The following is a 15,153-nucleotide window of genomic DNA, read 5'->3' on the forward strand; positions in this document are numbered from 1 at the left end:
AGGTAAGGCACATTAATATAGAAGCTGTAATGGTGTTATTAATATTCATAAAGGAAAGGTTACATTTTTTGGAAGTAGAAGAGAGTGATTTTGTGATTGTTGTGTATAATTACAATCATATTCAGACATTACTGTCAGGTCGACTGTGAATTATAGCCCCAATTTGGGATCACCTTAACACCCTACAATAATATTCTTTTGCCATTTCTTTAGTCTCTGCTCCTTCTCATTTCTTTTCTCCTTTCCTGTTCTTTCCCCAAGAGGACAGCTATGATTTAGCAACCTAGCTCTCTCTTATACATCCCTCCCTTCCCCCTCCTTGTTTTATTGCCACTGGTACAGATCTATACAACCAAAAATAAATTCTGGATGCCTCCTCCACCAGCTACATGTGTGGAAATTAGCTTGTACTTTGAAAGTCTGATTGATCATATTCCAACACAAAGGATAAGCTCAGAACTATATATTACTCCCACACAAGCTTCCACTTGTGAGGGTGTTGAAAGGGTTAATCCACTGGGATGACCTGATGGTGTTGTCACACATGAGTACACCCCTCTGCTCACCTCTTCTCCCTCACCTCTGTAATATGCTCTTCTTCTGCTCTTCATATCACTGTAGCACCCCCCCCCCTTTTTTTTTTTTTACTTTTCCCCTTGTGTATGTGCCACACACTTTTTGCTTTAAAGCCAAGAGTGTGTATATCTTGTTCTCGCTTCTCCGTCCTGTTTGTCTGCCCACCTGCCCATCTGTCCGTCTGTCTGGCCCTCGCTGTTTCTTTGGCAGTTAGCATGAGCGCTGTAATTGGTATTTGCAGATCAGCCCATGATCTAATCCAAAGAGGAGTGTTAGCGGGCTGTTTGGAGATAGACTTGGCTTCAAAGATATGGAATCAAGCCTGCTATATCTGTGCTGTCTACCACCCTGGCCAGATTTGCCCAAGAGCTGTGGGAATCATTCTCAGTGACTAAATGACTTTTGCATTTATCTTCATCAGCCACATTGAGCTTCACATGCCCCACAGTCGATCTGTGTGTGTCTCAGTTTTGGCATCAAAGTCACTTTAGTAGATTTATGTGAATGAATCACAGCATGATGAGCCAGCTCAGGAGTCTTTCAAAGTTTACACTGCATAATCTCGCTTTAATGCGCTATTTCTCACCCCCGGAGATAAAAGGAGGAATCTAGTGCAAACAGCAACTTTTGATATGTGATTTTCTTTTTTTTTCATCCAATCTTTCAGTTCAGTTGTAAACAGCATCAGAGATGAGAAATGTAAGGAGGGAAACAAACCCCTGACAAATGTTAGTGCTTTCACAGTGGAAGCAGAGCCATTTCTTCTTTCAGTGGAGTAGAGGCGTGTATACTCACAGCCAAAGAGCATCCGTAGTAAATCTGAGCGATATTACTTCAAAGTCTTTCCATACAAAAGTGTTGGCAGCATCCTATTGATAGTTTTTATTGGTGCTATTTCTTTTTCTTGCTCATATTAAACCAACCACCCAATTCAATACCTTTCAAAAGACAAAAAAAGAGGAAGAAGTAAAAAAAAAAAAATCAATTTCATCTTGTCTTTGTAAGATGGCATGACTCTGGGTCCTGCTTCAGGGTGACACAAAAGGTGACCCAAGATAACAGACATGGAAGAGCAAAAGCCTGTAAAAGCTGCACCATTCCTAATCCTCAGCTCACTAAATAGGAAAATTGTGCTGAGATGTCTGTATAGGTTATCTCGTGGACTTGAGGAGAGCTGTACTCGTATCTCTTCTGCCTCACTCCATCACATTTTAAATTTTTTTTTATTCCCACTGCGCTCTGTATCACTCTTCCTATCTGTTTCTTTATTTAGGATGACAGTAATGGGCAGTGAAGCAGGAAAATGAAATAAAACAAGCATCAGTGAGCTGTGTGTCTGTGTTGCCTTTGTGTAGTTACATACAGTGGAAAAGCAGGTCAACACAAACACACAGTGCATGCAGAATATACTGGGCAAAGTAATCCTGTGGGAATCTGAGAGAAGTGGCCAATTTGTTATATTCAGTCTCCATAAACTTTGCGTAAGTGTATTCCTCATTATTGTATAGTCTTCTCTTTAGCAAAGATGAGAGGGCAACAGCAGATCCAGGCAGGCACGTATGAACAGAAAGACGCACAGAGTTTCCTGTTGATATCCCCATTTGTGCGTAATATATGCATATAGGTCAGTAGAACAAGGAGCTCCAGATTCACAGAAATCTTCCTCTTGAGGATGTGTGCCGTTGTATGGCACATCTTTTACACACATCATTTAGTGTGTGTGTGTGAGTGTATCAGCTCTCCCATCAACTCCTCTTGTGTTTTACTGGATCAATAGGGAGTAGTTATAATGAGATTAACTCTGTCAATGCTCTATCAGTCTGATCACAGAGTCCCCTCCTCTCGTCCTTTCTCACCCCTGTCATTTATCTGCTGGCTCGTGTTCTCTTTCGGCACAGAGTCACTGCCTGTCTCGTCTCAAGGCTCTTTCCTCCTCAGGTCATGTTTGTGCACATGAGTGTGTGTGTGTGTGTGTGTGTGTGTGTGTGTGTGTGTGTGTGTGTGTGTGTGTGTGTGTGTGTGTGTGTGTGTGTTTATGTCCAGCTGCCCATGACAGATGGAGCCATTACAGAAATGGCTAAGGGCTTGGACATACATGCACACTCGCCCACAAGCACATATTTATTACATTAAGAAATGGCGAGTTTAAATGACACACACACGTACAAGCACACACACACACACACACACACACACACACCCTTTCACCTTTTTCTCCTCTGTGCTGTTACATTGGCTCTGTTGTATTGCATCTGTATATGAAAAGCATCACAAACACCACAACTTCACAGCAGCTTGACTCATCGTTCTCCCTCCCACAATATCCCTACTAGCCTTGGGTACCACATGTTTCATTTGCCCACACCACCAACCCCCACCCCCACCGCAACCCCAACCCCTCTCCTCGTTCTTTTCCCCCACCATCCATCCATCCACCTGGTTCATTAGCGGGCAGACGGCTGTCAGGATGGTTAAGGTCAGGGTGGCACAGAGGAGAGGGCAAAGCAGCCAAAAGGGAAGTGACCGGACCCACATCCCTGAAGCCGGCTGCCTCGCTGCTTGGATGAAAATAATTAGGAGAGAAAGGCAAGGCTGGTGGGGTTTGGATTTGCAGCACAAGGTGGGACTGCCTTTGGCAACCCACTCAGACACAGAGAAAAGCACACACACACATTCAATGCACAGCAGGTTGGCTGGCAGCATTTAAAGGCCAAAGTAGGCAGCAAGGGGGGGGGGGGGTGTCTACTGTCTAGTGACTGGAACCACATGGGGCACATGCTAACAAACACACATGCTGAGGCACAGAGACACACATACACAAACACACACACTTATTGGATGTAGAATCCCATCTCCCAGCTGTCATCTTAGTCTAATAAGTGCACTGTCAAGGGTAGTCTTTATTGATTTTATGCTGCAAATGTAGTCACATCTGCTGTAATTTAATTTTAAATAAAAATGTGTACCAACTGTAACCCGTTGGTACCATTTTAGAAGAAAGCATATTCTTTCATCCATTATGTATACTTGCACTTGATATAATAGGGAGATGTTCATTATTTGGCTTTCATAATTCAGTTAGGTGAAACAGATTTTAAAAAATTAAAGCTAATTGTAGCAAGAAAATAAGTTATAGCTTTATTAGCTTCTGATCTCTTGATGGAGCAGATGCAGACAAAGAGGAGAACTGTTGCTGCGCTGTGTAAGATGACATCAGTGGGATGCCGTGTAGAGAGAGCGATACTCCCACAGCTCCCTGTTTGAAGCTTTTCCTCTGTGCCGCACATCTCCTCTTTCCCTGTTTGAAGATCTGGCACTGCATGTCGCCTATACACCATCTCTGATCGTGTCTGTATGAGGGCGTTTAAGGGTGTGTGTGTGTGTGAGTGTGTGTGTGTGTCTGTGTGTGTGTGTGTCTGCACATGTGAGCGTGCCCTGCTGTGTCAAGCATGTCAAATGTGCTCTTGTCCTCTTGAAGAGGCCCGAACGATGAGATCAATCAGAGCGCAATTGAGCAACCAGAGAAGCAAACCAGTGATGCACTTAATGTTAGGTGTTGTCATGGAAACACAGGGTGCAGATTTTCCACTTCATTGGCTGCCATCAGTCCACAGTCATTTTTTTAAAATTATTTCCAAGAAAGCAATTGAAAGATGGGAGGGGAAAATTAGTCAAGTGTCCACAAAGGCAGAAGACACAGCAAGACACAGAGGTTAACATAATGAAAATTTCACTGTAACACCATACTTCAATTAATGCATTGGTGTTTGTGTGTCAGTGTTAAAACCAAGCACATTAAAGAGCCTCCAGCAGTCTTACTATGTCTATTGACTCTATCTGTGTAATTGCATAGAATAGATAGTCCCAGGAGATTTTCCCCTGCACTGCTTTTAGCCTTTAGAGAATCAAAGCGGCAATTACATACACATATGCTGGAATGTAACTGCAAGCTTCCACACACACACACACACACACACACACACACACACACACACACACACACACACACACACACACAGACACCTTTGATGAACGAGCAGAGGATTAGTTGTGTCACCCCTGCTGCAGAGGGTGACACCCTGCATTGCACAGGTATCATACATCACCTTATCAGTAGATCTACATAGCACAGACAATTTTACGCATACACAAATACACACATACATACACTCACACAGGAAATAGAGTTCCTTTCTTCGCTTCACCCCATTACCTATTATTCTCTAATCTCACTCAGTCTCGTGCATTTAAACATTTCGCCCTCTCTTTATTCTGCCATTTTCACCTCAACCCTGCAAGAGACCCACCATTTCTAGCCCATCTCTCCCTGCTTTGAAGCCACCCTACCTCCATCCCCACACGTCCTCCCCCGGGCTCTGAACTTTGACCTCTTAACATGAGGAGGGAGGAGGATGGCGGCAGTCAGTAGCAGGTCTCCTCACATTTGATTGGGTGACCACGACCTGGACCGGTGTCAACACTGTCCTGAGGGGAGAGAGAGAGAAAGAGAGAGAGAGAGAGGTATGTGTTGTTGTAGAAGAGAGAGAGGAAAGAGAGGACACAGGAAGAGCATGCATTATGGAACCTAGTCTTGAAAGTGCAGTAAGTAGCCTATATCAACAGAAAAACAGTTTTCCTGCAGCAACTAACGCTGTTCCAGTTCTGACCTGTTCACATACACCGAGGAATACTGGCTCTATTACAATTACAAATTGAGCCTGGAGCTCAAGTGTACAATCCCTGGCTGTGCTGTTTCTGGCCTCTGGCTCGGGTGCGCTCCTGTGAGCCTAATTGGCAGCAGTAGCAGGTAGGTAGCCGCAAACGATCATATCTTTATAACTGTGCTGATGGCTACCACTGGCTGGCTGTGGCACTCGTTTAGAGCTGATCACATGGACCTCCGCATGTGTTACTGCCTCTTGGTGAAGATGCAACTTGCAGCTCCCCCCTCCCGGGCCTACAGAGAGAGTTAGCAGGAACAAACACTGCAGTGCAGTGGGAATTGGCCATTCCTGAATTGTGGGAAAACAAACCAAACCAAAAATACATGAAAAAATACCAATGCTCCCATTTTTGTGTCAAACAGGCACTATCTTTAGGATAGTGAAAGATAAAGCAATAACAGTGGAACATTTTGTGACAGACCGCCTTGCAAATATATCACATATTTGTTTAATTCAGTGGAAAAGCTTTCTTCCCATCTTTTTTTCAGAGTTCAATTATTTCAGTTTAAAAGGTCTTCAGTGCAAATAGCATGCACAGATTTCACATTTGCACTCTTTATGCTCTAGTGCTCAAATGTCTAACTCACGATTCACATGTCTGTGCAAGGAGACAAAGAACCTGAACGCTCTCCTATACATGCATATATACGTACAGATGCATTGCACACACAAAATGTGCATACCCACGAATGCATGCTCAGTGGTCAATTTACATGCTCCATAACATGTACTCGCTCATCTCCAGATGTACGGGACCATATGCTGCTACCAGACAGTCTTATTGATGTCGGCCTGTCAGCCTCCCAGCAGTGAAGCTGGGGCAAGCAGGTTCAGAGCGGCTCGAATAATGGACGAATAGATGGACGGATGGATAGGAAAAGGAGAGAGATAGAATGAGAGATGGTGAAGGTGAAGGTTCCAGGAAGGAGGAGGAATAAATCTGTTCAGAGTGGCAAATTGGACTTGGAAGGGGGAGGAGAATCTTTAGAGCTTTTCTTGATTTTCGGCTCTTGATTTTCTGAAGCAGTAGTCCATGACACCACTGGCATTTTACCAATCTCCTCCAGCTTTAGTAGTCTTACTGGAGCTTCTCACGGGGAAATGCAGCAGTGAGGAACAAGCTTTTAATAAATATTTCTGTCTAAAAGGGACCGTCGTCGGGGGATTGCTTCCCGTATGTGTCTGCACATGTTGGGGGCGTCATTTCCCTAAATATTGTATATTTCAGCTGGTGTGAGGAATCAAAACGATAATAATGATCCCAAGCTTACCCCTTTTCTTGCCTCGCTGCCAGAGTGCAGGTGCTGTGTGTTTTATTTGACCCCTCCTGTCAGTTTTTTTCCCCTCTCATCACCAGTCCAGTTCTCTAGCTTCAAACACTGTGCAGCGGTTGCCAAGTATCCTATTATCACCCTTCTCCCATGTGTAGACAGCTGCCATTACGCTGAATTAAACCCAAATATGAAATCAAGGTTGCCAGTTTGATGCTCATCCATCCTCCGAGGAATACTTACATCATCCTAAGTGTCTCGCTGACCCTCGATGCTCTCATTACTGCTTGTTAGAACAATTAAATGTGACGTGTGTCAGATTTATAACTCACCCCTGTGTGTGTTTCTGTGTGCGCATGAATACGTGTGTGTTTTATTCTGAACAGATGTGAGCATCTGCCACTGCAGTTAAGGCCATTAATACATGTCTAGAGGTGTTTGTATGTGGATGTGTCTGGTTTTCGGCAACAGCTGTTGTTATTTGCTGTGTAGCCTGTTTGTACGTGCACCTTTGCAAGTTGTCTCACATACTTGATATTAAATATGGATGTTTATTAATGAGAGACAGAAAGTCAATGTAGGTTCCTAGGATCCTACTCTTCCTGATTTGGTTTATATCACACGGTGGGATTTGTAAAAGGTGAATATTGTTCTTTGCTCATGTGTGAACAACAGTAGACACATAAGCTTGTTTTTTCCCAAATGCAGGACATGATTTAAGCTACATGTTGACTCTTGTGCAGGGGCTGAACAAAATGAAGGAAGTGCCTTATAATACAGAGATATAAAGCAGATAATAAGATAATAACCCCTTTCATTCAGCACATTATCAGTCTCACGTGAAATGTTGCCCTACAAGTCCTGAAGTTGGTGCAGTTGGATGTAGGTGGTTATTATATATACTAGTTTACAAATAATAGTGCTGCACAAATACCACCTTTGTAAATCATTACGTCATTTTTGGTGAGAAAAAAATATTCCCAGAGGCACCTGACTACTTCTGTGGTAACCGGCATGTCGGAACTTTACTGTTACCCGTCTCTCTATGAAATGTCATCTGCTGTACCTGTTTGTCAGTGTTAATTGTCTCCTTGGAAGTCATGGCCTATTTTAAAGTCCGGTCTTCTAAATGTGCCTTAACGTCCTTTAAATCTCCTTTCATAAGATGTTTCTGTTCGACTCTCGGAGCCTTTTCCCAGAGCCTTTCACCAGTGAGAATCATTCCACACTCTGACCACCAGAGAGCGCCATGCGATGGGATTCTTTGCCTTGCCCAAGGCTTCCCAAAATCATGTGCCTCAGTTTCATTGATTGAAGAGGAGCAGGTCTTTCTGGCCCTGCTGTTGAAGTGGTGTCTGTGCTTCATCCTGTAGCCCTTCCAGTAAAGTGTAGGCCAGAAGAATCCCTTCACTGCTGTAAATGAGCACTGGTCAGCACTGGTGGAGAAAAAACCCCTGACATCGCTTAAGATTCTTTGCTGTTAGATGTAACCAGCCTCCTCCTTGCTGAGTCCTGTCTGATGTATGGAGCCAATAAGCGGAGACCTTCAGCTCTAATGAGTAGTGGTCTGCTGCTCCGCTGCTGTGTGTGAGTGCTGGTCGTTTGGCCCCCATAAACACCAAGTTTTATTGGACAACTCCACAGTTCCTCTCATCTGTCATCACAGCTCTCTCAGAGACACACGGGCCTGTGTAGGGGACCAGGTGGAGAAGGAGGAGAGGTCTGTGTGTGTGTGTGTTGTGACCAGGGAACTGTTATATGTATAATTAATGACCTCATCCTGCTCCTCCTGCTGTCCGAGAGGAAGACAATGAGCAGGCGAAAGACAAAAAGCAGAGAAAGCAAGAGAAATGGAGAGAGAGAAAATGACAAGAAGGATAGAGGGGAGGGAGGGAGGGACAAAAAGACTGAAGGAAGGAAGCATATGTTAAAGGCTGTGCATGATTAATAATTATGAGTTTTGTCAGTGACCAAGCAGCCATCCCATTGCCCCTGCTGTCTACTAGAGGGGCAATTATGAGGGATTTAGCCCCCAATGCTCCCTCCCAAATAACCCCCCCAACCCACCTCCAAGACCTTCATTTTCCATGTGCCAGTTGTCTGCTCTTTTTTGCTTCCATTCTCTCTCATGGCTTCAGCAGCTCCTCTGTTATCATGGCGGTAACAGGAGCTGAATGTAAATAAATGGTAAATACCAAGGGACAGGACCTTGGCTTGGAGTGAAACCTGGGACTGATCAAGCCCTGGCTGTCACGGCACATCTTTTTTTCTGACTGCTGTGGAGGACAAAGGCAAGAGAAAGGTGGGAGGTGCACTGGTCTGTCTAACAGGGGACCTCAGCGGAGGCCGTGGCCCCAGGGGGTCAGTCTGGCTCTGCTCTGTCAGCCCACTCCCTCTTCGATCCCATCTTTTTGTCCTTGCACAGAGTTAGCCAGAGAAAAACAGATGTAGATATTCATACAAAAAAAAAAAACAATAAATCCACAAAATGCATTCCTGTGATTTTACATTTTACCTTCTCAATGATGAGGATGGCCTGGAGTAATGACAGGAGGTGGAGATGATGTCCTCAAATTACGTCTCTCTTTCCCTGATCCCTAAGGGCTCTCCTCCTCCTCCTCCTCCTCCTCCTCCTCCTCTGTATGATAACAAAGACAATTTGTCCAAGTCGTTTGGCCATTGGTTAGTGGGGCCGTGAAGGAGCCGGGGCACCTGTCATAGGTGTGGGGCCCATCTGTACAGTAACAAGCAGCTTAGTCTCATGCCTGCAGCAAGAGGTGGAGCTGGCACAGTCTGGCTTGGGTTACTGCACTCCTGGGAGAAAGCATGCAAGTGTGCTGTGGATTATAGAATGAGTAGGTCATGTTAGCTCATTAGAAAAACAAGGAAATGCAAGTGTGTGTGTTTGTATGTGTGTGTGTTGGGTTTGGCACAGTGTGCACAGGTGCATCCTCTTTGTACTTTTGTATTTGTTTGTGCGCATACTTTGTTAATTTGTGGTTTGCATGCCTGAGGTATCATAATGATTCATTGTCTATAAAGAAGGAGAGTCATTTAGTTACGAGGGGCTGAGAGGTTTACAAGGGTTATAAGCACAGCTGCATCCTGCATGTAGACAAATGGGTCTGAGGCATGAAAACGGTTTGGCTAGGGTGTGAGGAATACAAGAAAACTTGGGTCATGGGTCTTCAGTTGTTAGCTTGAGTCAGAACAGCAGCCGGCACAATGACAAATAACGAAAAGATTTTTCAAGCATCACTGTAAATTGAATATCTGTAATTGTAATGGGAATTTGAACTATTTTCTGATATGTTACAGAATAAATAATCAATCCACTTATTGAGAGAAATAATCAGAGGTTGCAGCCACATATGATATATTATGGCATATTTTGTGGGTGATGTATTCCCTAAATCAAACAACCGTTCATATGTATACATAGGACAGTGATCCATTTCAAATTCTCTGTCCACATATTAAAACAAACATGCATACACACAAAGACACACACACACACACACATTAAAGTGTGTTAGCGCATGTTTCCCCCTTTTCCCAGTATCCCTGTGTTTTCCCCTGGGAGTACGATCATGTATAACCCATTTCCCCTCATGATCCGGCCTGTTAAAATTAAATATGTAGCCGTATCATCAAACATTTAACGCTCACGCTGCTACAAATCAGATTCCTAATCGTATGTGGACTTTGGGGTTGTGGACTCACGTGCATGTCTTGATCCTAAGTTGATCTGAGTGTGCTGTTTGCACGCTAGAGTAATTCATAAAAATTGTGCTGCCTTGCAGGCAGACAGGAATGCCTGCTTACTAGAGTGTTAATTGTTAAATCAGTGTTAGGGAAACAATGTTTTCTTACCCACTTAACAGTGTTGCTGGGTACGTGTGCGTCTCTCTGTGTCTATTTCTGTGCATGGCAGAGGCTGGGAAGCCTCCTCAGCACTGGGTAAAGTGGGCTAAGTTTACTGGGGCAGAAAATGCTGGAGCGTGACTCAATCCAGTGCCTTCATACAACCAGCCTCTTAAATATGCCTCTGTCGCATTCTGTCTGCTCAGTGCCTCTCAGACACACACTCACCGTGTGGTGAGAGGTTTGTATGTAGGACAGGGAAGACAGAAGTAACGGTTCCGACCAAGTTAGAAAAGGTGTGTGCATTTGTTTTATGAACACCTTTTGATTCCTCTACACAGTCAAATATTTCAAAGAACGTTTTCTCTGGCTAGTTGTGAGTATGAATGGATCTAACTGTAAAATCCAAGGTGACTTTCACTGCAGCAAGAATGACATAAGATAGTGGAGTGCACCTGCGTCTCTTTCTGGAAACCACATACACTTTTATGCACACACACACACACACACACACACACACACACACACGCACACACACACACACACCAGCATCCAGAGAGACACACAAACAAGGGAGAGGCGTTCACAGTAATGTGTAATGACAGATTTGGGGTGCGGAGTGACACAGCAGAATTCAGATTACCAACAGTGCTGCAGAGAATGACTTAGCAGAATCCCTCTCATCTGCACTCTGCTGTCCTTCATCACTCGAGGCTGACAAAAAGAGACACATGAATGGAGAGGGGAAAAAAACAGTAAAAGACAGAGCAACTGTCAGCAAAAATATAGAAAATAATGAAAGACAGCAACAGACCTACATTATTATGACCATACTATATGGTCTTAATACTGTTTTCAGACAGTGTGGGAGGCATAGAAAAATGCAACAAAAGGATAATAACTTACATTGCAACATATTGTGAATCAATAAAACCATTTGAGATCATTTTGCAGACATTTGAGCAGATGAGGTGCATTGTGTTGCATTCTCTGCAGACTTTAACACCTTCTTGCTAGTGTATAAGACTGGCAGTAAACCCTTTAGACAGTTAGCTGCAAACAGGTGCTTAAGAGGCTTTATCAACATGTCTAGAATAGAACTATTTTTGAGTGTGTGAGTGTGTGTGTGTGTGTGTGTGTGTGTGTGTGTGTGTGTGTGTATGTGCAAACCATTTGGAAGCTTGCCCAGAGTTTGATTAGCACATATCCCTATTTTCCATGCCAGGTGGACATCACAATCAATCAGGCTCACACAGACGCACGCTCCGTACTCTCGCTCAAAATTAGATATAAAGAGCAAAACTGTCGTCAAGAGTTTTTCTCTTTTACAATGAATCCAAATCAAAGAGGCTCATTAAGGCCGGTTTTGTAATGTACAGTCTGAGCTGCTGCAGTTGCCACCACTCTAGTGTTCTCTCTGCTTACTGGATTACCGGAACAGACAACTTCCATGTGGGATCTGGTGGCAGAGAACGATGGAAAAACACATCAGACTGCTTCAGCCTGTTTCATCTTAAGGTACCAAATGTAGTGAAATTGATTTTTTTTTTAGCTAACCCTGGTTGATATAGCAAGCCTGCAGTTTGGTAGTTTTAATGTAAATCATTTGTATAAATCAATTGTTGAATTGTACATTTTCATTTTATATGTATGTATAAATCCATGCGATGGTTATTGTTTATTTATGTGTGCATGATAATGTTCATGAGGCAGTGTGAATAATGACTAAGCAGGGATCCTTGTAAATTCCACCTTTATATTTAAATAAATCATGTACAGAACAGTAGCCTGGCAGTCGAAACTCCCTCTTCTGCAGTAATATGCATTTGCAAGTACATGTGAATGTGCCTTGATGGAACATAATGTGTTTTTTGCTTCTGTGTATTATGCAAAGCGATGAGGTGATATTTAACTCTCTCTGAGATGGCGGTTGTAAACACTGTGGTAATGATTCATTCCTACATAAAGCATCACACACACATCCTGGATTACACACAGAAATCTGGGTTTTAACCCCAGCCGTGCAAAGAAGAGTCACACTGGGACATGCTGTCCCGTGTCGCCCCTCTGTTGGTGGTTAAGCTCTTCACTTAAGGCAAATGCGGGTCTAGATTGGTTACCTGCCGATCTCTACACTCTTCACTGCATTCAGACTCCGCATGCCACCTGCTTCACAAGTCTTAGTGGCCATATACTGTCCATCTTCACCATGCTGGAGGGTATTTATGATGCATGAGCGGCATGCAGATGAGAATTAGAGGGATATTTCTGCGTTATTAATGGTGCGGTGTTACATATTCACAGCGTTAGAAGTGACTTCAGGAAGACAGGAAAGCCTCCTGAGGGCAACAAAGGACTGATGGATCAGTGCACTTTGTTTTTAACACCCAGTGGTGTGTATTATAGTGTGTGTGTGTGTGTGTGTGTGTGTGTGTGTGTGTGTGTGTGTGTGTGTGTGTGTGTGTGTGTGTGTGTGTGTGTGTGTGTGTGTGTGTCTGTGTGTCTTTGTGTGTCTGTGTGTGTGTGTCTGTGCGCACAAAATCTGTTCAATAGACTTGGTCACACCCCACTGCTCCTGACCGCAGAGTTGATGCGAGGACTGATGAGTGGCTGTTCTTGTCGACCTCGCGCCCAAGAGAGGTCAAAGGGCAAAGGTCATTGGCACTCTGGGTCTGTGTGGCTTAGAAAGAGGGCAGGAGGAGGACAGGATAGAGAGATAAGATTGAGAGGGACATCTCTGAGACACAACGAGGCTGAGCAAGAGAACTGCAGCAAGAAGAGAGAAAAAGGTTAAATGTGAGATGTGGAACCAAAAGAGTGAAGGTGTTTGATTTGAAGAGAAATTAAGAGATATGACCATCAGGTTAGATGGTGCATCAACGTACTTTAGCTCATGAAGAACAATGTATTCTTATGTCACAAATGTCTCACTAAATTAATCGATGACTGTGTTTTTCATGGGGAAAAAAAGGAATTGCACAGGGTGGTGAATCTTTATATAACTCAACCATGTAAATTATTAACGCTTAATGTTATGCATAATTGAGGGCGTGGCCACTTTGAGTGACAGGTGGGCGAGCGTATGCTTGCAACAAACCAACATGCCCTGAAGTCTCGGCTACAAACGCGCCACCTCTTTGCCCATTTTTCGATTAGCCGGGAGTCAGGCACTGCCAAGATGGCGACGGATGGAGCAGCTCACTCTGAGCTTCAAAATCACTCTTCAGAAACCTGTGGATGACATCGCAGAGGCTACATCCATCTTTAAATAAGGTCTGTGGTGCACGCAAACACAGTCTCCCTCCTTACAGGTTGTTACTACATACAGTCATATCCTGTTTGGTGGTACAGCCCCAGTTAAACTCACTTCCTCTCATACCCCTCTGTCTGACTCAATCTCTGTTTCTTTCTTTCTCTAAGTCTGGTTAACTGAGAGAGAATGGGGGTTGTGGGGTGGTGGTGGTGGTGGGCATTCCACCAGCACTTGCCAGAAAAACAAAAACAACCCCTCTCCATGGATGATCCCACCAACATCCTTCGTCCCCCTGCTTCCCTTCTTTTCTTCTGCTTTCCTTCCTCCCTCACTGAATCACTGTCCCCTTATCCTCCCTCCCAGCCCTCTCCTTCCCAATCAGCCCTCTACCCCACGTGCCCTGTCCTCTACAACCCCCACCCACCCTCCCCGCTACTGTTACATAAGCTTCAAGTCATAGATCCAGGCCATATCGCTGTTGATTTCTTGTTGTGTGTCTATGGGAGCCTCAGCATCCAGGGCCAGTCCTTAATGAGGCCCCTACAATGGCCCATTGATGAGAGGCCCAGTGCGAGAGAGGATGACCCCAGCCAAGAGAATCCAGAATTGGGCATCAGCTGCCCCAGGCTCTCCCTCCACACAAAGACGTCCACTGTGGACAGAGACCTGAAAGGGCACAGACGAAAAAGAGGGAGAAAGCGGAGGGTAATAGGGAGGAGATATCCTGTTCAAACAACTTAGTGAATATGAGATAGAAAGATATAAAAAAAAATTGAAACAGACACATGACTTCCCATCAAGCCTTATGCCTCCTCCTCCTCCTCCTCCTCCTCTCCTCTTCCATGCATCCTAACAGTAGCAGTGAGACCCACCCTCTGCCAGGGAGTTGTCAGCGTCTTCATCTTACATGGATCATAAATCAGATCTGAGCAGGGGACTTCAAGACTCTAGTCTCACAAATCTTTATCAGTAACCACAGGTCCACAAAGGAGCGATAGAGGGCACTTTGAGGGGGACCCTCACACCCTTTTTGGAAAGAGTTGGAGCACAGTGACTGGACTCCAGACGGTTTTCGGAGCCAAGTTTAGTGGCGATAGACGTGTTTATTTATCAGACTTGGACTACAACTGGTTGTTTGGGAAAGCCACCCTGGATGGAGAATGAAAGGAGAGTGTGGACAAATTAGGATGGACTTTTAGAAGCTGTTATGGCATGGTTCTTTGAAGAATTGGGATATTATAAGGCTGACATGGCTTAATGTCTTCCATTAAGTCATCTGTCAATATCCCATAATAACATATAATAAGAGAGAGGAGGAGAAACTTGCTGGAAAATCAGAGTTTGGGTCTTGATTAAGGCTTTTGTCGAAAAACCTAAATCTAAATTCTTACTTGGTGGCGTTTTTTTTTTTTTGGATCAGCTGAACGATGACTCTTGCAGCTCGACTCGAGGACTTAGAGGTGAC

At 44.2% G+C, this 15,153-nt stretch overlaps 1 protein-coding gene across 2 annotated transcripts in view; it reads left to right on the forward strand.

Moving 5' to 3' along the window:
- The window catches only part of frmd4a (FERM domain containing 4A), a 102,510-nt gene that overhangs the window by 19,152 nt on the left and 68,205 nt on the right, over positions 1-15,153 (forward strand). The gene's annotated exons all lie outside the window — the stretch shown is intronic.

Source organism: Seriola aureovittata, chromosome 10 (genome assembly GCF_021018895.1).
Source record: "Seriola aureovittata isolate HTS-2021-v1 ecotype China chromosome 10, ASM2101889v1, whole genome shotgun sequence".
Taxonomy (NCBI): Eukaryota; Metazoa; Chordata; class Actinopteri; order Carangiformes; family Carangidae; genus Seriola; species Seriola aureovittata.